Source organism: Salminus brasiliensis, chromosome 10 (genome assembly GCF_030463535.1).
Source record: "Salminus brasiliensis chromosome 10, fSalBra1.hap2, whole genome shotgun sequence".
Lineage (NCBI taxonomy): Eukaryota > Metazoa > Chordata > Actinopteri > Characiformes > Bryconidae > Salminus > Salminus brasiliensis.
The window spans coordinates 753201-778426 of record NC_132887.1 but is presented as its reverse complement, the minus strand read 5'-3'; the positions used below and the strand labels follow the sequence as shown (position 1 = coordinate 778426).

Genomic DNA, 25226 nt, shown 5'->3' with positions numbered 1-25226 from the left:
CGACAAACCACCACTTCTGACTGCGGCCAGTCATATGTAAATGAGCTATGTTCTGATTGGCGATCCTGCTACACACCAAAAAGGCAGACATGTATAAGTGTATTCGTCCTGAAAACTCAATTTGTAGACTTTATGGACTCCCTAGTGGTCCATAATGGCCAAGAAAGGGAGTTAATGTTATATATTAACGTATATATGTATATATGACTGACATGTAAATGAGTTCTGTTCTGATTGGCTATCCTGCTGCACGCCAAAAAGGCAGTATATGTAAGTGTATATGTTGTAAGTACACAGTAAGGATTTCTAATGAAATGTAAACAAACATAAAAAAATGCACTAAACAAGAAATACATTATAGTTAATAATATTTTATTATTATTGATTTTTCCCCTCCCTGAGCTCCACCTTGTGTTACATTTATATCAATTTTACAATGTTTTTTCTTTTTTCTACTTTAATGTATTAAGACTGTTCTATACATTTAAATAAGCTCTGTTCTGACCAAAAAAAGCAGATATATGATATATGAGATATATAAGTGTAAGTACATATGTATACTTAATGTATGGACTGTTTGGATTCACTAGGAATTTCTAATAAAAATAAAATAAAATAAAAATAATAACAATTAAATAAAAAATATCTTTAAATAAAATTGCACCAACTTATTAGGCCTTTAAAACTGACACATGTAAATGAGCTATGTTCTGATTGGCTGCCCTGCTGCAGACCAAAAAAAGCAGATATATGTAAGTGTATATGTAAGTACATATGTATACTTAATGTATGGACTGTATGGATTCACTAGGAATTCCTAATAAAAATAAAATAAAATAAAAATAATAACAATTAAATTGTGCTTGAAATAAAATTGCACCAAATATTAGGCCTTTAAAACTGACATATGTAAATGACCTCTGTTCTGATTGGCTGCCCTGCTGTAGCCCAAAAAGGCCGATATTACTAAAACACCTCATCACAAAAACAATGAATTCCTAGAAAACACTTTGAACTCCATTTATGGATAGAATGGACTCACTAGGGGTTTCTAATAGTGTCCAGCAAGGGAGGAGATGGCACATGTAAATGAGTCCTGTTCTGATTTGCCACTGTAGCCCAATCAGCAGATTTATGTAAATGGGATATTTTTGTTTGTTTGTTTGTTTGTTTTTTGGACATCACAAAAACAAGGGATCTGTCTAATCTGGGGTTTCTAATAAAGTGGCCAGTGAGGCTGGGGAGTGAAAGGTATGTTTTTTCACCATTTGCATTGTGCCATTAAGATATATGCCATATGTAAATGAGCTCTTTTCTGACTGGCTGCCCTGCTTTGTGTCTCGTTGAAAAGGCCACTGAAACACTGGGGGACGGAGTGAGGTACAGGTCTGTGTAAGACACTGCTGCCGGGTAGCAGCGAGGAAGAGGCCCTGGACCTGCTCTCCAGCCCCGATCTGGAATATTTACAGATGAGTGAAGCGGTCAGTGCTGATCAGACCAGACTCAGACACAGGAATCAGACGTACCCTGAATAATCACTCAGATTCAACACTTTCACAGAAGCGGATGAGCTTTTACAGCAAGCCGTCAGCGCTATCAGAGAGGAAGTGAGGAGGAAGGGGGAGCCAGGGTAATTCCAGTGTTTAGAACAGTCCACATATTCTGGTAAATGAGCAGTGAGTGATGGACTTTCCTCAGCAGGTTCCAGCTGCTTCCGTAGCAGCTCCTCACCCTGACGGACGCCGAGAGATTCATGAGTGTTTTCCCTGAGCCACACCTCGCTCACATCTTCAGACCACAGGCCGGATTCAGCTCTGTCTCTTTCCTGCTGCAGTTCATCATGTTTGGCGTCAGACGCTTGCTTCTTTAGTGGACAAAAGTATTGGGACATCTGCTCATTCACTGTTTCTTCTGAAATCAATTAAAATTCTTAAAAGAGCTGATCCTGCTTCGGTTGGAGTAACTGTCTCTACTGTCCAGAGACGATCCTGGAGGAGGAGCATTGCTGTGAGGATTTGATTGCATTGGTTGACCAGCATAGGACACTTAAGTTTGATAGTTTAAACGATCTGATTCAGATGGTCAACCAGTATGATCAGCTAGACCAGACTAGACTAGTCAACCAGTACCAGCTTGCTCATGGTCCTGGAAGACCAGCTAATCCATCAAACTCAAATGACAACATCGGCTAAGGCTATACTGACCAGGGGTTACGCTGATTTAGCTGGTTTACCAGGTATGACCGTCTCATCAGCCACCCTGATCATCAGCTTAGACCATCTGAACCCAGCTACCAGCAGAAGCTCAGAGGTTTAGTAGAGTGGCTGCATCTTGAAACCTGATTTTTGTCCATATATTAGCCCATGTTAGCACCATGCTAATTAGCTAAAAGAATAGAAAAAGCAAACGTATCTAGTGCCAACAGTACGGCCTTTTACTATCTAGCACTCATTTGTATCTGTTTCCATGAATAGAACCTCTGCATCTGCAGGATCATTCGTCAGATTGATGTGTGTTGTGGAGGGAGGACATCTGGATAAGGGCCACCGTCCATGATCCGGCTAATGCAGATAAGAAGGAAAAGGATGAGCCCACAATGGAGAAAAAAAAAAGATTATTATTACACATTTTAAATTACCCCTGTTATCAGCTGCACACCCCCGGCCACTTTATCAGAAACCCCTCCCTTGCTGGTGTACAGTTCACAGAGCAGGCTTGATGCACAGTGTGTGTTAGCCTTCCCCAAGCCCTTCATCAGGGGCCGGTTTCTGACCATAGGACTGCTCTTGTCCAGATACTTTTGGATTGTCTCTCTCAAGTGTTTCTAATAAACTGGCCAGTGAGTGGACACACAAGAGAGGTGTTTCTAGTAAAGTGGCCAGTGGGTGGAAGCACAAGGTAGGTGTTTCTGATAAAGTGGCCAGTGAGTGTATTCTCAAATCTAAATACTGAGTAATGTTGCACTTTTGAGACCTACAGGCCTCAGAGCTTTTCGGAGGTTCTCCGCCTCTGAAACTGAGAAACATGCATTACCTCATGCATCGTTTACCACCGGCTGTGTGTTTCCAATCAGAAAGATGAGGAGCAGATCTGCTCTGAAAAGACGCTGGGGTTTCCTGTCGCTGTGTAAAGGCCCTGATATAAATCCTTGCAGGCTCCGGCGGGAGAGTGAAATCACAGCTGCTTTTGAAGGAATTATCACTTAAAAGAGTGAACGGGGGTCTGAACGGGGGTCTGTTTTACTGCTTCCTGTAGAAATGACTGAAAGTGCACCATAAGTAGCCACCCCACACTTAACTGAATTCTTTAGTATCCAGTATGAATTATTCAGTATCCGCAATTATTCAGTGTCTTCAATTAATTATTCAGTATCTACTATAAATTATTCAGTATCTACTATAAATGATTCATTATCCACTATGAATAATTCAGTATCCACTATGAATTATTCAGTATCTACTATGAATTATTCAGTATCCACTATGAATTATTCAGTATCCACTATGTATTATTTAGTATCTACTATAAATTGTTCAGCATGTCCTGTAAATGATTCAATAGTGAGTAATGTTGATACTAACAGGTGCAGTAGGGGGCGGAGGCTCTACATTAAGGCAGTAGAAGGAGAGGGAGGGTTCAGGTGGATTAACAGCAGGCTGGGATGAAGCAGAAACGAGCTGAAGACGAGTCCCGTATTTCCTCACAGTCGGGCTGTTGTTTCACCAGAACACACGACTGAGTTCTACAGCAGTTCTGACAATAAATAAAATAATGACCTGAGGGATGAACTCCATCCTCAGCTTATTCTCCAGCTCCATCCTCAGCACCTTCTCCAGCTCCTTCCTCAGCTCCATCCTCAACACCTTTTCCAGCTCCATCCTCAGCACCTTCTCCAGCACCTTCCCCAGCTCCATCCACAGCTCCATCCTCAGCACCTTCTCCAGCTCCATCCTCAGCTCATTCTCCAGCTCCATTCTCAGCACCTTCTCCAGCTCCTTCCTCAGCTCCATTCTCAGCACCTTCTCCAGCTCCTTCTCCAGCTCCTTCCTCAGCTCCATCCTCAGCACCTTCTCCAGCTCCATCCTCAGCTCATTCTCCAGCTCCATTCTCAGCACCTTCTCCAGCTCCTTCTCCAGCTCCTTCCTCAGCTCCATCCTCAGCACCTTCTCCAGCTCCTTCCTCAGCTCCATTCTCAGCACCTTCTCCAGCTCCTTCTCCAGCTCCTTCCTCAGCTCCATCCTCAGCACCTTCTCCAGCTCCTTCTCCAGCTCCTTCCTCAGCTCCATCCTCAGCACCTTCTCCAGCTCCTTTCCCTGCTCCTTCTCCTTCTCCTGCTCCATCCTCAGCACCTTCTCCAGCTCCTTCTCCAGCTCCTTCCTCAGCTCCATCCTCAGCACCTTCTCCAGCTCCTTTCCCTGCTCCTTCTCCAGCTCCTTCTCCTTCTCCTGCTCCATCCTCAGCACCTTCTCCAGCTCCTTTCCCTGCTCTTTCTCCAGCTCCTTCTCCTTCTCCTGCTCCATCCTCAGCACCTTCTCCAGCTCCTTTCCCTGCTCCTTCTCCAGCTCTTTCTCCTTCTCCTGCTCCATCCTCAGCTCATTCTGTCATGCTGTTCACAGTTCTTTTCATTCTCTGTTTGTTTGTTGTTGTTTCTTCTAGTCTTCATTCTTTTAGTTTAGTTTAGGACATTCTCGTTTTCTTCATCTCAGGACTTTACGTTACTTCATTATGGGCTGGATTTAATGAACAATCACCAGCGTCCAGCGGAGTCATACAGTGTATGTAATAACCTTGCGTGGACAGAACTAACTGTCGGATAATCTGATATGAAGGACAGGAGGTACAGATGCTGGTCTCCACTGACGCTCTCCACTGATCTGATTGAGAAGCTATTTCACTTTTAATCCAGCAGGTTCTAAAGGCTTAACCGGCATGGCGTCTGTCTTTCCAGGGTTAACAGTGATCATATGAAAACACACTGAGGTGTGAGAGAGAGAGGCTGCAGGGAAACTGTGAGGATCACTTTACTGAGTCAGTCTGAGGTCTCTGCTCCTCACTGACCATCACACTGTGCTGCATTGTTTCCTGCATGAACATGTGATGAAGCTGTATGGCATCATTTTTACCCCGTGAATCCAATTAACCACTTAAATCATTACCCAGAACATCCCAGAGGACAGGTACGGTAGGAAACCATATCTGGGTCATAATGTATTATTGCAGAACATGTGCAACACTTTACACACAATGGATACGACGATTTTCTGGAACTGGAAACCTCTGGGAAATCTCTCTTATAGTTAATGGACAAAATTATTGGGACAACTGCTTGTTAATTGTTTCGTCTGAATCAAGGGTACTAAAAGAGTCCTGCTTCTGTTGGAGTAACTGTCTCTACTGTCCAGAGAAGAAGACTTTCTACTAGATTCTGGAGGAGCATTGCTGTGAGGATTTGATTGCATTCAGCAACAAGAGTGTTAGTGAGGTCAGAATGTTGGATGATGATGATCACCACCCCACCTCATCATCCCCAACTCCACAACTCATCCTCTCCAAAAGTACTGGATGAAGCTCCTCCACCATCATTCCAGAGAACACAGCTCTTCCACTGCTCCACAGCTCCTCAATGCTGGGGGGCTTTATACCCCTCTAGCCCACGCCTGGCATTATTAGGCAGCATGGAGCCAATAGGGTCATGATGTTGATCTGCTCCTGCAGAGAGTCCTATTCTATTGGCAGTACTTCTTCTCTACAGGGACTAGACAAGCTGTGTGTTTGCACATCTGTGTCAGCAATGGGTGCAGCTTAAAGTAGCTGAATGCATTTATTAGAAGGGGTGTCCACAAACATTTGGACATGTAGTATCTCTTTAAGTATCTCCGACTCCCTGCAGTGAAATTTCAGAGGAAGAAAAGATAGGCAGATAGGCCTGAAATAAGCAAATACATCAGAGCAGTGACGGGTGTGCAACTGGTTCAGACAAGGTCACGGAGGGAAGAATGCACTCCAATTATCATGGCAGATGTGCAGTGTGTGTGTGTGTGTGTGTGTGTGTTTAGAGGTTTCTCAGTGCTAAGAGTGAGTTCAAATCAAGACTCAGCTCAGAAAAGATCAGAGTCACAACTAAGTCTAAATACACTGTATGGACAGAAGTATTGGGACACACCTCTTTATCACTGAATTCAGGTCTGATTCAGTCTCATTTCCACAGGTGTATAAACTCCAGCCTCTAGTACTGCAGTCTGCCTTTCTTCCACACATCAGTGAAAGAACGGGAGGTTCTGAAGAGCTCACTGAACTGCAGCGTGGTTCTGTATGTAATAGGAGACACCGCTGCACCAACTACAACAAGTCAGCTGGTGAAATCTCCTCCCTCCTAGATCTTCCTCCATCAGCTGTGAGTGGTGTTATTATTGAACAGTGGAAGAGTTTAGGAGGAACAGCTCACAGAGAGCAGCTCAGCCACCGAGTGTCTGTCAGACCACGTAAAGTTACAGAGCGGGGTCAGGGCCGAGTGCTGAGCTCAGAGCAGAGTGCAGAAAAGCCTCCAACTGACTCAGTAACTGCAGCAGAGCTCCAGACCTGCTGCTGCTGGTAGAGCTTAGAGCAAAGGGGGACCAGCTCCATATTAATACAGCCTATGGGTTTAGAGTGGGACGTCAGAAAAGCTCCTGTAGGTGTCCAAATACTTTTGTCCATATAGTGTAATTTGAAGACCCATTAAATATAGATTGTTAATGAAGGAGATGGAAAAAAAAACATGAACAATCCACCCTATCATTCCTTTATTTTCTCTCCTGAGGTGTTAAAAACTCAGTTTATCACATCTGAAACACATCATCATCAACATTACACACACACACACACACTCTCTCTCTCTCAGCATCATCACTGTGGTAAATGGCCCCTCTGTGTATTAGTCTGAGATTATGTCAGATGGGTGAGGCAACAACGCTGCTCACACTCCGCCCCGGCAGTGACCACTAAAACACGCTGTCTGACCACTGAACCCAACACACACACACACACAGTGTTAAAGGGAAGGGTCTTCAGGCTTTGCCAGCAATGATGAAAGTCAGAGTCACCGCAGGCGGACGTCCAGAACGACCCTGAGAGTAAAGCTTCCATCAGAAATATCACTTAGTACTAAAGACCGGACTGCACTGAGCGACTTCAGAGCCCAGTACTGCTGTTGATTCTGACCTGACCTGACCCGAAACAGATGCTCGCAGTGGGTGATGTGACAGTTTTTGGACAAAAGTATTGGGACAGCTGCTCATTCACTGTTTCTTCTGAAATTAAGGGTATTAAAGAGCTGATCCTGCTTCTGTTGGAGTAACTGTCTCTACTGTCCAGAGAAGAAGACCTTCTACTAGATTCTGTAGCAGCATTGCTGTGAGGATTTGATTGCATTCAGCAACAAGAGCGTTGCCAGGGTCATGTTAGATGATGATCACCACCGCACCTCATCACCCCCAAGGCCCAAACTCATCCCAAAAGTACTGGATGGAGCTCCTCCACCATCATTCCAGAGAACACAGTTCTTCCACTGCTCCACAGCTCCTCAATGCTGGGGGGCTTTATTATACCCCTCTAGCCCACGCCTGGCATTAGGCAGCATGGTAGCCAATAGGATCATGATGTTAATCTGCTTGGCAGTACTTCTCTACAGGGACTAGACAAGCTGTGAGTGTGCAGCAGTGGGTATGATGTAAAGTAGCTGAATGCATTCATTAGAAGCAGTTTCCACAGACTCCTGTAGAAACATTCAGAATCCTGTAGAAGAGCTAACATCATCACAGCAGTGGGGGCTGAAGGCCTGGTTCTGACAGTCACAGTTTAGCACTGGGTTCCTGTGCTGAGTTCTGCACTTCTGGCTGTTGTTTTGAAAACAGTGGCCTCTCCCTCTGTTTGACCTTGGGGGTTCTGAATGGGCACCAAGAGGCCCAGCCTAATTGCTTCCTTATGCTCTGCTAGCCGATGCTGAGTGTTGGGCTTGGGTGAACGTCCTGAAGAGTAAACACTGTCCTTCCTCTGGATGCACAGAGGCATTCATCCGTAAAGCGTGAGGTGTCGGATTTACGAGAAACCAGCTTCTCTGTGGGGTTCCCTGAAAACGTGAGGAGATTAGAAAGCTCTTTATTAAATAAAGTTTCTTAAATTCACTCCACTGATCAACGTTACATCATCCAACAGGAAGACTGTAAATAAACACAGCACTGATTAAACACGCGTAGGGGGGAGCACTGAAGTGTAGAGATGTGAAGTGATGCACTGGCAGATACAGCGGTGATATAGGGTGCTGAGGGGCTCCCAGTAGGCCTACGTTGATGAACCGTGGCTCTGTGGGTGTGTGTGAGTAAGAGGGTGGGAGTGAGTTAAATGCCTCTAAAAGTGAGCCCTTTTTATTATACGACAGAGCCCCATTTTTATATTATATATATATATTTTACATTTACTCGTTTATCAACACTAATAAAGAGTAAATATCTCCTTTCATTTGAACCCATGAGCTTTACAAGTTGTCATGGTTTGTAGAGGTTGAAAACGGAGGCAGATGTACACGCAGGATATCTTTTAATAAAAGAAATTAAAACAAAACAAACAGAAACCAAACAAGCACTAAGTTCATCAAATAAACAATACAAGAATCACACAAACCGGACATGGACACGGACACATGCACAAGACCAGACAAAGGAAGGCTGAAACAAAGGGGTACATATAGGAAGGATAGTGAGGAACACCTGTGAGTAACAAGGGGGCGTGGTTACTAAGGAGACACTGGTGGAAACACTAATGGACAGGCGAGGCTAGGAAAGACATGCTTGGGAGCACATAGCAACACAAAACAGGGGCAGGTATGACAGAAGTAAAATAATTCAAACCAAAGGTTTTACCTACTATCCCATAACATTGTGATCATTTCAGTGTAAAAATAATAATAAAAAATAACTTTTTACATTCACAGCGTTTAGCTGATGCTCTTATCCAGAGCAGCTTACAGGATTACCCGTATGAGGTAGAGAACGTAGTGTTAAGAGTTTAGCCCAAGGACCCTTACTGGTGTAGTGCAGCATAGTCACCCAGGCCAGGAGTCGAACCCCAGTCTCCCACATGGTGTGGCAGATCACTGGCATGGGAGCAGTGGTGTTTTCTGTTGCGCTGCACCGAGCACTAATAAAAAGAGAGTCACCATATAAAGCTGACTGCTTCACTGAGGTGTGTTTATTTACATTTGTGTTGAGGCATTTAGGCTGTGGATATTCGACTGTGGTGGGAAACAGTCTGACCAATGATTGATGCAGATTCAAGTACATGTAGACCAATTGTGGTGGAGAGGAGGCGGAGCTTAAATCACTGAAATCGTGGATATCTTACACAATTTAGAAACCTCTGAAATCCCCAGAGAGAGGACATGTCCCAGCCGAGCCAGGCCGCGCTGTAGGTCTCGGAGGCTTGCCCTGGCAGAGCAGCGTCATTTATTCTGGTCTCATCCTGCGTGTCTGAAACAGCTGACACATTTACTGCCGTACACTCAATCACCCTCCCAGCAGCGCAGTGTGTGTTCTCACAACAGTCCCTGTCCAGCGCAAACATTACCTCCATTCATTAGAGGAGCTCGCCTCCGCCCTGACCAGTCATTCAGATCTGTGATCAGACTGATGATCAATACGAACACTGACCTCCCTGAACTGCCCACCGTAACCATTACATGCCTCTACAGCTTACTTTCACACTGAAGCTCAAAAGTAATGACAGCTTACTCTCCACCAGTTTTAGAATTAGCACCCTCAGTGAACTCACCCTAAATCTGGTCTGAATATCTAATATCTCTGATGGTGAACTCGTTTTTGCTTGTTTTAAATCATTTAATGAAGAGGAAATGTTTAATGATATTTAAATAAGTAATGCTTAAAACAAACATAACAACTTAAAACAAGTAAAACATTCTTAATTAAACTATTTTATGTTAAACTATTTTGTCATATCAAACACATAATGACATTTTGGGTTCACAATTCCATTTGATGAACTATACTGGGTTCACAATTCATTTAAAATCAAGTCTGGGTTCACAATCCAAAACTGGATTCATGATTCAATTTGATTGAAGATATTGGCTTCATGATTCATTTAAATGAATGATTTTGGGTTAATTCATAAAACTCATGATTCCATTTCCTTCATGACACTTAGATTTTTGGGTGTAAGTTAATGATTTGGTTCAAACTGGGTTCATGATTCATGACACTGAGTTCCTGATTCCATTTGATTCACGACGCAGAGTTCCTGATTCCATTTGATTCACAATAGTGGGTTCATGAATCCATTTGATTTACAATAGTGGGTTCATGAATCCATTTGATTTACAATAGTGGGTATATAAGTCCATTTGATTCCTGACATTGAGGTTCTGATTCCATTTGATTCATGATGTGGAGTTCCTGATTCCATTTGGTTAACAATAAGGGGTTCATAATTCCATCTGAATTACAATACAGAGTTTTGGTTCCATTTGATTCACGACACTGAGGTTCTGATTCCATTTGATTCATGACACTGAGGTTCTGATTCCATTTGATTCATGACACTGAGGTTCTGATTCCATTTGATTCACAACGCTGATGTTCTGATTCCATTTGATTCATGACACTGAGGTTCTGATTCCATTTGATTCATGATGCTGAGGTTCTGATTCCATTTGATTCATGATGCTGAGGTTCTGATTCCATTTGATTCATGACACTGAGGTTCTGATTCCATTTGATTCATGATGCTGAGGTTCTGATTCCATTTGATTCATGACACTGAGGTTCTGATTCCATTTGATTCACGATTGTGGGTTTACAATAAGATTTGTCTCAGATTTGAAGGAAAGGTGACAGTGTTGTATAATCTTGGGTGTTCGAACCGTGCTGCTGCATTAAATATCACCTGGAACAGAAAACCACTCTCCATCAGAGCTCAGAAAGTCGTGTTCAGCAGAGCAGGGCTGAGTGAGCGGTTAAGGTGAAGCGTTGGGCTGGGGGGGCGGGGGGATCAGTGTGTTTCTCTGGGGGGTCTCAGATATCCCTGCTGTTGAGGATGGAGGATTTAAAAACACACAAATAACGTTTTTGGACGCTCTGCCACTGATTTTCTCACCGTGCTGCCAGACCACATTGCGTCAGGCCTTAGTCATGTGAAGCTGGAACACACCAGACACTCCGAGGAGGAGCTCAGCTCACTGTCCATCCACTAAGTACAGCACAATGCCTGTGTACTGATTACATACTTTATACTCTCTTCCATGTTAAAACTGATATACTGGTTATTATAAAAAATATGAAACATAAAATCGACTCAAATTTAAAAGACTTTTAATAAATGTTTGTAATCTCTCGTCATACTTTAAGGTCACCGGAGGTCATAAAAAAAATCTCCTCAATGTATTGCAGGGACACATGGAACTGAAGTTGGGATCAGGTCTCATCTCAGTACGTGTCTAAACTCTCGGTAGAGAACCTGAACTGCGGAGGTTATCCGGGAGAAGAACCTTCACTTGTTCTTAGGAGTAAAACGTCCATCTGCTGCCAGTGACCGGCTTCAATCATCATAATCAGAACGGTCACTTTCCTCCACGCAACTCACAGTCCACGTGTGCAGCGCTTCTGCACTGTGTGTGTGTGTGTATAGTAAGGAGGGAAGGATAGCAGGCTGAGAGGATTGCGCAGAACAATAGCTGCTGATATATAAGACTTCCTGCCCGGCCCAGCCCAGCGGTCAGCACTGTGGGAACAAACGGGTCAGTCTCAGCAGTTCTGCCTCATCACTCCAAACGTCCAGCATCCAGCGTGGCCTTGGTTTAAAAATACTAAACACGCAACAGAGTGCAGGAGGAAGTCCAGGAGGTGTAAACACAGTCAGGGAGGGGGGATATGGTTCCTCTCAGCTGAAGAAGAGAACCCTGTGAGTCCAGTTTAGTTCTAGAGAACATAAAGACAGACCCACCATACAAAACAGGACAATACACAAAATACCAGAAACAAAAACACAATCAAAAACCACACACACAGACAAATTCATCAAAAAATACAAGTCAAATGTAATAAAAATACTCTGGATAAAATTTAGAGTTAGAGCTAACTGGCCTGAAGTGTAACCCTGCTACTAAAATGCTGCATCATGATGAAACATAAGCTGCGTTTAACTTGCTATGCACCCGACCTTCACAAAGGTGGCTCCGAAAACTTCATGCCAAAAAGAGCAACAGTGCTGCATTATGGGAAATGTAGTTAACAAGCTCTAGCTACCGGAGTTGACATTAGCATGTTGCCCACGTACGACCACTTGACTGTACCGAACTTACCACACTTACGGCACCGAGCTGCATATTAGCTATCTAGCTGTCCAACTACAAAGTAAATGAAGGACAGGTGATCATTGGCTAATTTGAGAAAAGGGAAAAAAAAATAAAAAGGTTGTTGACTTGACAAACACTTTCCACTGTCATCAACAGTTTTACCCCTCCACCTAAAAATCCTGCAGTCGGTATCCAGGCAACACCTACCTGCACGTCCCTCTCCACTCTCTGGAGGTCGCTAGCTATTGATAAAAACCTCAGAGATGCACAGCAACAAAAACGTACAGGTTTTAGCCGAAGCGGCCTTTTAGTGGCCTAGTTGCGTTTCAGGTGTGACACCAGGTCGCTACAATCATAGAGCAAAGAAAAAAAGATACGAGAGACATTTAGGGTGATTTCACACCCTAGTTTTAGTCTGATTGAATCACTCTGGTTTGTTTTCAGCTCTTTTTTTAATCCCCTGGATTTTAGAAGAAGCGATGAATGAGCAGATGTCCCAATACTTTTGTCCACAAACTATATTAAAGAAAACCATGTTTACCTTGGCCTCATACACATTAATACACTCAGATGTGGCCCAAAACAACTGCTCTGAGACCCTTTTGTAGAAGTGATCTAGCCTCGATCCGACCCACCTATCAGGTGACCTCCTCCAGGTTGAGCTAAACGGCTCCTGTAGCCAGGTGCTAACCTGCTACACTGTCCAGATCATTAACCTGACTACAGCTCTGAGCAGATACAGCTCTGCCGCTGCTCCAGGTTGAACTGCACAGAAATCCGCACTAGTCCAAAACACAGGGCCTTCTTGCTGGATTTACAGTGTTGCTCCGCCCCAGACAGGTCTGACCAATCAATGTAGAGAACCTGGTTCTCATGTGGTTTGTTGTAATGCATTTTGGTGAGTTTGGATTTTTCCCTGTGTGAAAACAAACCAAACCAAACCGAACAGAAATGCTCCCTAAAGAAACGCACAGCCGTGCTTATGTTTAATGGAGACCGCGGGACAGCTGACAATAATTTACCAGGGGACTGAGGTCTGCTGCATGAGGTATATGGACTATCCATATTGCTGATATGCTAGGCCAGACCAGATCAGACTGTCGGGTAGTGTCTTGAAAACGAATAGTAAAATGTTAACACCTGACAGGGAGCCAATGCAGAGATGCTATAACTGGAGCATAACTGGAGAAAAGCTCTAAAGGCATTTTGGACGGGATAGAGAAGAATGACTGACGCCCATATAAGGGAACTGCAATAATTTAAAGGTGATGTAATAAAGAAACGTGTGGAATGAAGTCCAGATGCTTAAAGTGAGAGTAGGATTCAGTGCAGGGACACGGCTGAGCTGTAAAGCTGCTCTTTACAATGGAGTTTATTTGTTTCTTAAATGAAGAACATGGAATGACCCACAAATAACCAAAACCCAAACACACCACAGCTGGATACATTAGAGATGAAAGGCCTCAGATTATCCCCAATAGTCTGGATACTCCAGGACCAAAAAAAATAAATAAATAAATAAAAAAATCATATGAGGCCTGTTCTCATTTAGCCAGAGGACGTCCTCTGCTAGCCATGACCTGATCTCTTTCACAGTCAAAAATGACTGGTCATCCCTGGGGTTCAGAGGAAAGTACTACTGGGTATCATCTCACAGTGAGACAAGAGTCCATAGTTTGGTGTTTTTTCCAGTGAAGGTCGATATAAAGAGAACAAAACAGGTCCCAAAATAGAGCCTTGGGGTACACCACAGATAGTAGAACCTGAGCGTAGATGTCATTATGCTACAGTATTTGCAGCCACACTAATGGTCAGTGCACTGAAAGAAATTTTTATTGTAATTGTTTCAGTTAAAATTGTCTAACTTTAACAGGGTTTAACCCTTTCCGCACCCTCATCACACACTGAGGTGTATTACTCAGTAACTACAGGGACGTCTGTACAGACTGCTGGGGCTGTTCTCTGTTAATAGAAGTTTGTAACACTTTCAGCCCGTCGATAAAACAGAGCCATGCCAAGTACACTAAACTTAATATTTATAATACTGTGTTTTATATATATACACAGCTTCTTAATACTTCTAGGTATACTTTGTAATGCATAACAAATACAAATAGTTTTCATTTCACATGAACTACTGTAGTAGTAGTTGTTTTAATACACTTTACAAAAATGTACAAAAATGTATCTGAAAACAAGTATAGAGAAGTATATTGTCAGACACTCGGTATCGCGCCCTCCCCTGGGGCGATCCCGAGCCGCCGCCCACAGACCCAAACAAGGACTTCCTGTTTGTTTCTGTTGATTCATTCCTGTTCATTTGTGTCGATTCATGTTCAGTTGTGTTCATTGCCTTGTTCATGTGTTGCACCTGGGACTGGTAGTACTTAAGAAGCTTCAACCCCTTGGTTCTCTGCTGAGAACTGACTCTTGGAGTTGGAATCTCTACGACGTCCTGAGGTTCCTCGCGCGTTACCGGCGTGTTCAGGTCAGCCCTAGTTCTCGACTCAAGTTCAGTAGTAGGTCTCCCGTCTCCTGTCCAGGTTTCCAGGCGATCCACGTTCAAGCGAGGCGACCCTCGTTCACGGCAGCACGTTGCTTATTCAGGTTAGGTCGGCCTTGCTGTTTGGTCTAGCGGCTGGTTCCCCAGCTCCCCTCTTTAGTTAATAGAGCGCGACGCTAGCCTCTGTTTACGTTAATGCCCCTGTAGCCCAGGCTCTGCCTGTAGGGTTTCTTTCAGGTTCCCTCTTTGTTTTCCCCCTTTTTATTCCTTTATCTCTAGCTCAGCTCCCAGCTCCTCCCAGTCCCAGGTTTGTTGTGTTCGCCATTTTGTTAGTCATGTGCTTTGGATCCATCTCTGCGAGTGTTCATCCCTCTTGGTCTGGCCATACACACCATGATAAATTAAATTAAATTAAACATTTGTTAATTAAAAAATACACTTCATAATGTATTTATAAAATACTACATTTTTCATGTTTGTCAAACGTTTGATGAAAATCATATGAATGCATTCTTAATATATTTTAAAGTACATAAATATTTACTAATATATTTATAACAGTACAAAAGAGTACAAAAGCCAAAGTTGTGTTGAGTTCTTAACTGTACTAAAATAGAACTCTTTGAAGTAAACATCCAACTGCATTTGTATGTAAATCCATAATTTACATAAACTTACAATATAATTAAGACTTTTAATAAGTGTTACAGCTGCATCAATATTAAACTCTGCGCGCAGCACTAATCTACAAAGTAGACATTAAATATGTGTAAGTAATAATAAGTACAATAATAAGTACAGTTTAGCCTCTTTCAGCAGCATAATGAAGTTCAGCACACGTGAGTCCACTCTCAGCTAGGGTAAGAAAATGCAACTGCAGCCTTTTCCTCGTTTCGTTTTCAGGACACTGTCTTTCTTGTCTCTGGTGGATACAGTAACATCCCGCTGTCACACTTCATCAACAGCTCCGCTTCACGAGGGCCTGCTGTTAATCAGGAGCTGGTATTACAGCAGAGAGCTCCATAATGATCAACACTGAGCCTCATTACGTGATCATCAGCAGTCTGTGTGTGAGCAGCTGGACAGGCACTTCATGCTCATATCGCGGAGCTGATTCTTGACCCTCCAGCTGAGTTCTGCTGCTTAATGCATCCTGTATGAATCTCTATGAAAACAGCCACATCCTCAGACGCTGTAGTGTTTATGTCAGAGTGCTCTGACCGCTCACACTGCCAGCACTGCCGGCCTTTAGCTCTATACCCAGCGCTTCCTGCACACTTCCTGCACACTAACCTCCTCTTTCCTTTATGGAGGGTGGAAATCAGATGCTGTCCATTGGCAGAGGTCAAACTAGGAAGGCTTTCTGTGTATTTTCTCTCAGTTGCTGCGTAAAGCTTTCATAGAAGAGCTTGTTTTATTTAACACAATAAAAATACATTAAAAACAGGAGCAAGTTTTGGAAACAAATCAACCCTGACCTGACATGCACAATGAGGACAAAAGTATTGGGACGCCTGCTCATTCATTTGTAGTATATTCATTCAAGGGTATCAAAAAGAGCTGATCCTGCTTTTGTTGGAGTAACTGTCCAGAGAAGAAGACTTTCTACTAGATTCTGGAGCAGCATTGCAGTGATGATTTGATTGCATTCAGCAACAAGAGCTTCACCAACTCCCCAACTCCTCCCAAAAGTGCTGGATGGAGCTCCTCCACCATCATTCCAGAGAACACAGCTCTTCCACTGCTCCACAGCTCCTCAATGCTGGGGGGCTTTATACCCCTCTAGTCCACGCCTGGCATTAGGCAGCATGGAGCCAATAGGGTCATGATGTTGATCTGCTCCAGAGAGTCCTATTCTATTGACAGTACTTCTTCTCTACAGGGACTAGACAAGCTGTGTGTGTCAGCAATGGGTGCAGCTTAAAGTAGCTGAATGCATTCATTAGAAGGGGTGTCTACAAACTTTAGGACATAGTGTGTATAGTAATGCTAGAGGGAGTGTGGTGAGGTTGATTACAGCACATCTCTGATTGGTTTGTAGATGTTCATGCTAGCAGTGATGTTATTCCCCTGAACACACACCCTCACTCGAGTGTGAAAATTAAAGCAAAGAATTTACAGTTTACACCAATGAGGCAAAACATTATAACCACTCGACTCATACTCCACCAAAACAGCTCCAACCCACTGAGGCATGGACCCTACAGACTACTAAACATTACAGGAGATCCTTCAAGTCCTGTAAATTGTGAGGTGGAGCCATTGCGGATCGGATTTGTTGTTTGAGCGCCTTCTTCCACCACTTCAAGGCTCAGGGTGGAGCTTTTCAAAAAACCCTCTCTAGGCTAGATGCTTCTGAAAACACACACCAGGGTGGAGGCTTCTGAGAAGACTCTCCAGAGTGATGGTTTTAATGATACTGTCTGGGGTAGAGGTTCTTGAGAATGCTCTTGAGGGTGGAGGTTTTAAGAATGACCGCTCTTACAATGACGGTTGTATATCCTCCTTGACCAATCAGCTCCCAGCTCCTCTACAACACTGCAGTCAGGTCACTTCCTGTGTGTGTGTCTGGACTGGTATCTGTGGTTGTTGGTCTACTGGTGTGTAATAACTGGTTTATAGTGGGTGAGTGTGCTGTGTCTGGGGTTTCTCTTGCATGTGTGTGTGTTAGCATTAGCATTAGCCTCCACTCGTTTTTAAATGGGTTCTTCAGTGCTGGTTTTATAAAGGGTCAGATATTATGGTCTGTTTTCAGGTTCCACTGTAAAGTAGCTCCACACTGCAGAACCTCAACTCCTTTATTTACCTTCTGAGAGCGTCCGCCCCGCTGCTGCAGCCAGCTGGGGGTAATGACCGTTAATTGCGCTCTGAGCACCGTGGTTTAGACAAAGACTCTAAACTGGATTGGGATTAAAATAGTCAGTTCCCGATCCATTAAAACATGCCTGGATCAGCCTCGTTCTCGATTTCACACTGTCTGGAGTCCAGCCATTCAGTCTCTGGAGTTGAGAAGTCAGACAGCTTGTGGGAAAAAGCTGTGGCAGAGCTAACAGTAGTATAATGTATGTATGTCAACCCTTACAATGCCTGTGTCTGAACGGTTCTCCTCAGAGTGGTTCCTTTATCAGAAGGCTAATGCTGGCCGTTCGGCTTTTTTTCATCAGTTACCATTTCACCCCAAAACAAGCCGGAAACCACAGTGGAGCCGTACGTGTGTAATCAACATGTTCTAGTGTGTGTGTGTGTGTGTGTGTGTGTGTTTGTGTTCGCAGTGTGTCAGGCTCATTGCTGTTGTCAGGATGATGACAAATGGGATGTTTACATCGCTCTGAAATCACCCTCTGGACCTTTGCTAATCAAAAGCAGCTTCTCTGACCAGCCATAACATTAACACCACCTGCCTAATACTGAGAAGGTCTCTCTTGTGCGATCCCAACAGATCTGACCATTCAAGGCCTGGACTCCACAGGACCTCTCAAGGTATCTGGCACCAAGAATCAACACATCTATGTAGAGTTACTGCAGTTCTGACAGCCTTCAGAGTAGGTTTCACAGTCCTGCTCAAATGTGCACAAAATGGCTCTTCCTCTTATCTAGGATTGCCTACGTCTGCTGTAAGCGCACAAAAACAGTAAAGCTAAGCTGTCTGCACCTTCTTCTCCCATAAATAGAGTCTATGAACTGTAGATTTTTTACTTTAGAAAATGGCAAAAAAATGGTAGTTAAATGGTTAAGTCTATGCAAAGCTCTGTGACGGGTCTGAGGTGAGAGGCTTTCATAGAAGATTGCTCAGACATCTGGAGAAGAGTTTTCTACAGCTCAGACTGCTGCTGCGTTCCTACTCTGCTCTGAATCCAATATTGAGTTAAGTGTGTATCTCAGACCCTGGCATGGATAAGAGGGAAAAAGTCCAAAACTGTGGGAGATTGGGCCAATAAGCAGCTTTCAGCACTGCCGACTCGGCCTACTAGAAAAACAACAGTCTAGAATATTGATCCACAAACAACCTCAATAAACACAAAACACAAGAACATACTAGAATATGAGATATTAGTCCATACACACCTCAATAAACACTCCTATACACTAGAATAGGAGATATTAGTCCATAAACACCTCAATAAACACTCCTATACACTAGAATAGAGATATTAGTCTATACACACCTCAATAAACACTCCTATACACTAGAATAGGAGATATTAGTCCATAAACACCTCAATAAACACTCCTATACACTAGAATAGGAGATATTAGTCCATACACACCTCAATAAACACTCCTATACACTGGAATAGGAGATATTAGTCCATAAACACCTCAATAAACACTCCTATACACTAGAATAGGAGATATTAGTCCATACACACCTCAATAAACACTCCTATACACTAGAATAGGAGATAATAGTCCATACACACCTCAATAAACACTCCTATACACTAGAATAGGAGATATTAGTCCATACACACCTCAATAAACACTCCTATACGCTAGAATAGGAGATATTAGTCCATACACACCTCAATAAACACTCCTATACACTAGAATAGGAGATATTAGTCCATACACACCTCAATAAACACTCCTATACACTAGAATAGGAGATATTCGTCCATAATCACCTCAATAAACACTCCTATACACTAGAATAGGAGATATTAGTCCATAAACACCTCAATAAACACTCCTATACACTAGAATAGGAGATATTAGTCCATAAACACCTCAATAAACACTCCTATACACTAGAATAGGAGATATTAGTCCATACACACCTCAATAAACACTCCTATACACTAGAATAGGAGATATTAGTCCATAAACGCCTCAATAAACACTCCTATACACTAGAATAGGAGATATTAGTCTATAAACACCTCAATAAACACTCCTATACACTAGAATAGGAGATATTAGTCCATACACACCTCAATAAACACTCCTATACACTAGAATAGGAGATATTAGTCCATACACACCTCAATAAACACTCCTATACACTAGAATAGGAGATATTAGTCTATAAACACCTCAATAAACACTCCTATACACTAGAATAGGAGATATCAGTCCATACACACCTCAATAAACACTCCTATACACTAGAATAGGAGATATTAGTCCATACACACCTTAATAAACACTCCTATACGCTAGAATAGGAGATATTAGTCCATACACACCTCAATAAACACTCCTATACACTAGAATAGGAGATATTAGTCCATACACACCTCAATAAACACTCCTATACACTAGAATAGGAGATATTCGTCCATAATCACCTCAATAAACACTCCTATACACTAGAATAGGAGATATTAGTCCATAAACACCTCAATAAACACTCCTATACACTAGAATAGGAGATATTAGTCCATAAACACCTCAATAAACACTCCTATACACTAGAATAGGAGATATTAGTCCATACACACCTCAATAAACACTCCTATACACTAGAATAGGAGATATTAGTCCATAAACGCCTCAATAAACACTCCTATACACTAGAATAGGAGATATTAGTCTATAAACACCTCAATAAACACTCCTATACACTAGAATAGGAGATATTAGTCCATACACACCTCAATAAACACTCCTATACACTAGAATAGGAGATATTAGTCCATACACACCTCAATAAACACTCCTATACACTAGAATAGGAGATATTAGTCCATACACACCTCAATAAACACTCCTATACACTAGAATAGGAGATATTAGTCTATAAACACCTTAATAAACACTCAACTAAATAATGGAGTATTTGCTCTGTGGTCTGTTATGATGTGTGGGTCGATGTGCCCCTTGTGTTAGGGGTGTATTTGGGTCAGTGCGGTAATTGTTTCCCAGTAGAGAAAAAAACAGGCAGTGTTTTCATGGCTCTGTGTGTGTAAATGGAGGAGAGTGTGGGGCCCTAGAGTGGCCCCTATTTAACCTTGGCCCCATGAGCTTCTGGTATGGGGGTTGGGGTGGGGGGAGGGGTTAAACAGAGGGGCAAAGGGGTTCATATAAAACACACTCCTGTCCAACAGGCTGAGATCATTCTAGAGACAGAGAGCTGGATGGAAAAGGTGCGGGAGCATGTGTGTGTGTGTGTGTGAGTGTGTGTGTGTGTGTGAGTGTGTGTGTGTGTGTGTGTGAGTGTGTGTGAGTGTGTGTGTGAGTGTGTGTGTGAGTGTGTGAGTGTGTGTGTGTGTGTGTGAGTGTGTGTGTGAGTGTGTGTGTGTGTGTGTGTGTGTGTGTGAGTGTGTGTGTGTGTGAGTGTGTGTGTGAGTGTGTGTGTGTGTGTGTGTGTGTGTGTGAGTGTGTGTGTAGGGGGGTTAAATTTCATCCCCCAGGAAAGTAGCCCTGGCTGGGGCCGCTGCAGGGCAGCACGGGCGAGTGAGAGCGAAGAAAAGAGAGAGAGCTCCACTTTTGGCTGAACTCGACTTTATTGTGCAGCAGATCCTATCGATTTTCTTCTTCCCAGAATGCATTTCCACATGGATAAGAGCAGCACAATGTGAGGATCTGAGCTCAGATCTGATTTGGCCACGCCCACTTCCTGTTTTGCTCATTTACATAGAGTGGCATTGTAAGTGGAGATCAGCTCTAAATCACTGAATGAACCCAGTCCACCCTCCACTGTTAACAGTACAACCTTTTTCTAGAAGGTTCCTCAAAGCACCTTAAGAGGTTCCTCCACAGAGATGTTCCACACCTGAAGAACCTCTAAACGTTCCTTATGGATCTTACACTTTGAGCAGTGTACGAGTCCATATGTGCCTCCACTCTTCACTTCTTATTCAGCCTAAAGCCGTTTATCCCCACCCATTCAGCCAGCTACAGCTCAGCTCCACCCATCAAACCCACAGCAGTTACGAGCAGCTGATTCAGCAGGAAGACCTCAGGCGGCCTAAAGGTTAGGGACTGTACTATCCAAACCCTACTCAAGCACTGCCCCACACTACACAATCACTACCTAAACACTACCCCACACTACCCAACACTACACAATCACTACCTAAACACTACCCCACACTACCCAACACTACACAATCACTACCTAAACACTACCCCACACTACCCAACACTACACAATCACTACCTAAACACTACCCCACACTGCCCCACACTACACAATCACTACCTAAACACTACCCCACACTACCCAACACTACACAATCACTACCTAAACACTACCCCACACTACCCAACACTACACAATCACTACCTAAACACTACCCCACACTACCCAACACTACACAATCACTACCCACACGAACCAAACACTACACAATCACTACCTAAACACTACCCCACACTACCCAACACTACACAATCACTATCCACAGGAACCAAACACTACACAATCACTACCCACAGGAACCAAACACTACACAATCACTACCTAAACACTACCCCACACTACACAATCACTACCCACACGAACCAAACACTACACAATCACTACCTAAACACTACCCCACACAAACCAAACACTACACAATCACTACCTAAACACTACCCCACACTAACCAAACACTACACAATCACTACCTAAACACTACCCCAACACTAACCAAACACTACACAATCACTACCCACAGGAACCAAACACTACACAATCACTACCTAAACACTACCCCACACTACACAATCACTACCCACACGAACCAAACACTACACAATCACTACCTAAACACTACCCCACACGAACCAAACACTACACAATCACTACCTAAACACTACCCCACACTAACCAAACACTACACAATCACTACCTAAACACTACCCCAACACTAACCAAACACTACACAATCAATACCTAAACACTACCCCAACACTAACCAAACACTACACAATCAATACCTAAACACTACCCCAACACTAACCAAACACAACACAATCAATACCTAAACACTACCCCACACTAACCAAACACTACACAATCACTACCTAAACACTACCCCACACTAACCAAACACTACACAATCACTACCTAAACACTACCCCAACACTAACCAAACACTACACAATCACTACCTAAACACTACACAAGACTAACCAAACACTACACAATCACTACCTAAACACTACCTCAACACTAACCAAACACTATACAATCACTACCTAAACACTACCCCACACTAACCAAACACTACACAATCACTACCTAAACACTACCCCAACACTAACCAAACACTATACAATCAATACCTAAGCACTACCCCAACACTAACCAAACACTACACAATCAATACCTAAACACTACCCCAACACTAACCAAACACTGCACAATCACTACCTAAACACTACACAAGACTAACCAAACACTACACAATCACTACCTAAACACTACCCCACACTAACCAAACACTACACAATCACTACCTAAACACTACCCCACACTAACCAAACACTACACAATCACTACCTAAACACTACCCCAACACTAACCAAACACTACACAATCACTACCTAAACACTACACAAGACTAACCAAACACTACACAATCACTACCTAAACACTACCTCAACACTAACCAAACACTATACAATCACTACCTAAACACTACCCCACACTAACCAAACACTACACAATCACTACCTAAACACTACCCCAACACTAACCAAACACTATACAATCAATACCTAAGCACTACCCCAACACTAACCAAACACTACACAATCAATACCTAAACACTACCCCAACACTAACCAAACACTGCACAATCACTACCTAAACACTACACAAGACTAACCAAACACTACACAATCACTACCTAAACACTACCCCACACTAACCAATCACTACACAATCAATACCTAAACACTACCCAACACTAACCAAACACTACACAATCACTATCTAAACACTACCCCACACTAACCAAACACTATACAATCAATACCTAAACACTACCGCAACACTAACCAAACACTACACAATCACTACCTAAACACTACCGCAACACTAACCAAACACTATACAATCACTACCTAAACACTACCCAACACTAACCAAACACTACACAATCACTACCTAAACACTACCCCACACTAACCAAACACTACACAATCACTACCTAAACACTACCCCAACACTAACCAAACACTACACAATCAATACCTAAACACTACCCCATCACTAACCAAACACTACACAATCACTACCTAAACACTACCCCACACTACCCAACACTACACAATCACTACCCACACGAACCAAACACTACACAATCACTACCTAAACACTACCCCACACTACCCAACACTACACAATCACTACCCACACGAACCAAACACTACACAATCACTACCTAAACACTACCCCACACTAACCAAACACTACACAATCACTACCTAAACACTACCCCACACTAACCAAACACTACACAATCACTACCTAAACACTACCCCAACACTAACCAAACACTACACAATCAATACCTAAACACTACCCCAACACTAACCAAACACTACACAATCAATACCTAAACACTACCCCAACACTAACCAAACACAACACAATCAATACCTAAACACTACCCCACACTAACCAAACACTACAAAATCACTACCTAAACACTACCCCAACACTAACCAAACACAACACAATCAATACCTAAACACTACCCCACACTAACCAAACACTACAAAATCACTACCTAAACACTACCCCACACTAACCAAACACTACACAATCACTACCTAAACACTACCCCAACACTAACCAAACACTACACAATCACTACCTAAACACTACACAAGACTAACCAAACACTACACAATCACTACCTAAACACTACCTCAACACTAACCAAACACTATACAATCACTACCTAAACACTACCCCACACTAACCAAACACAACACAATCAATACCTAAACACTACCCAACACTAACCAAACACTATACAATCAATACCTAAGCACTACCCCAACACTAACCAAACACTACACAATCAATACCTAAACACTACCCCAACACTAACCAAACACTACACAATCACTACCTAAACGCTACACAAGACTAACCAAACACTACACAATCACTACCTAAACACTACCCCACACTAACCAATCACTACACAATCAATACCTAAACACTACCGAACACTAACCAAACACTACACAATCACTATCTAAACACTACCCCACACTAACCAAACACTATACAATCAATACCTAAACACTACCGCAACACTAACCAAACACTACACAATCACTACCTAAACACTACCGCAACACTAACCAAACACTATACAATCACTACCTAAACACTACCCAACACTAACCAAACACTACACAATCACTACCCCAACACTAACCAAACACTACACAATCACTACCCCAACACTAACCAAACACTACACAATCAAT

General features: G+C 42.9%; 1 protein-coding gene across 1 annotated transcript in view; it reads right to left on the bottom strand.

Moving 5' to 3' along the window:
* stmn4l (stathmin-like 4, like) overlaps nt 1-25226 on the bottom strand; it is a 111369-nt gene that overhangs the window by 32525 nt on the left and 53618 nt on the right. The window lies entirely within an intron of this gene.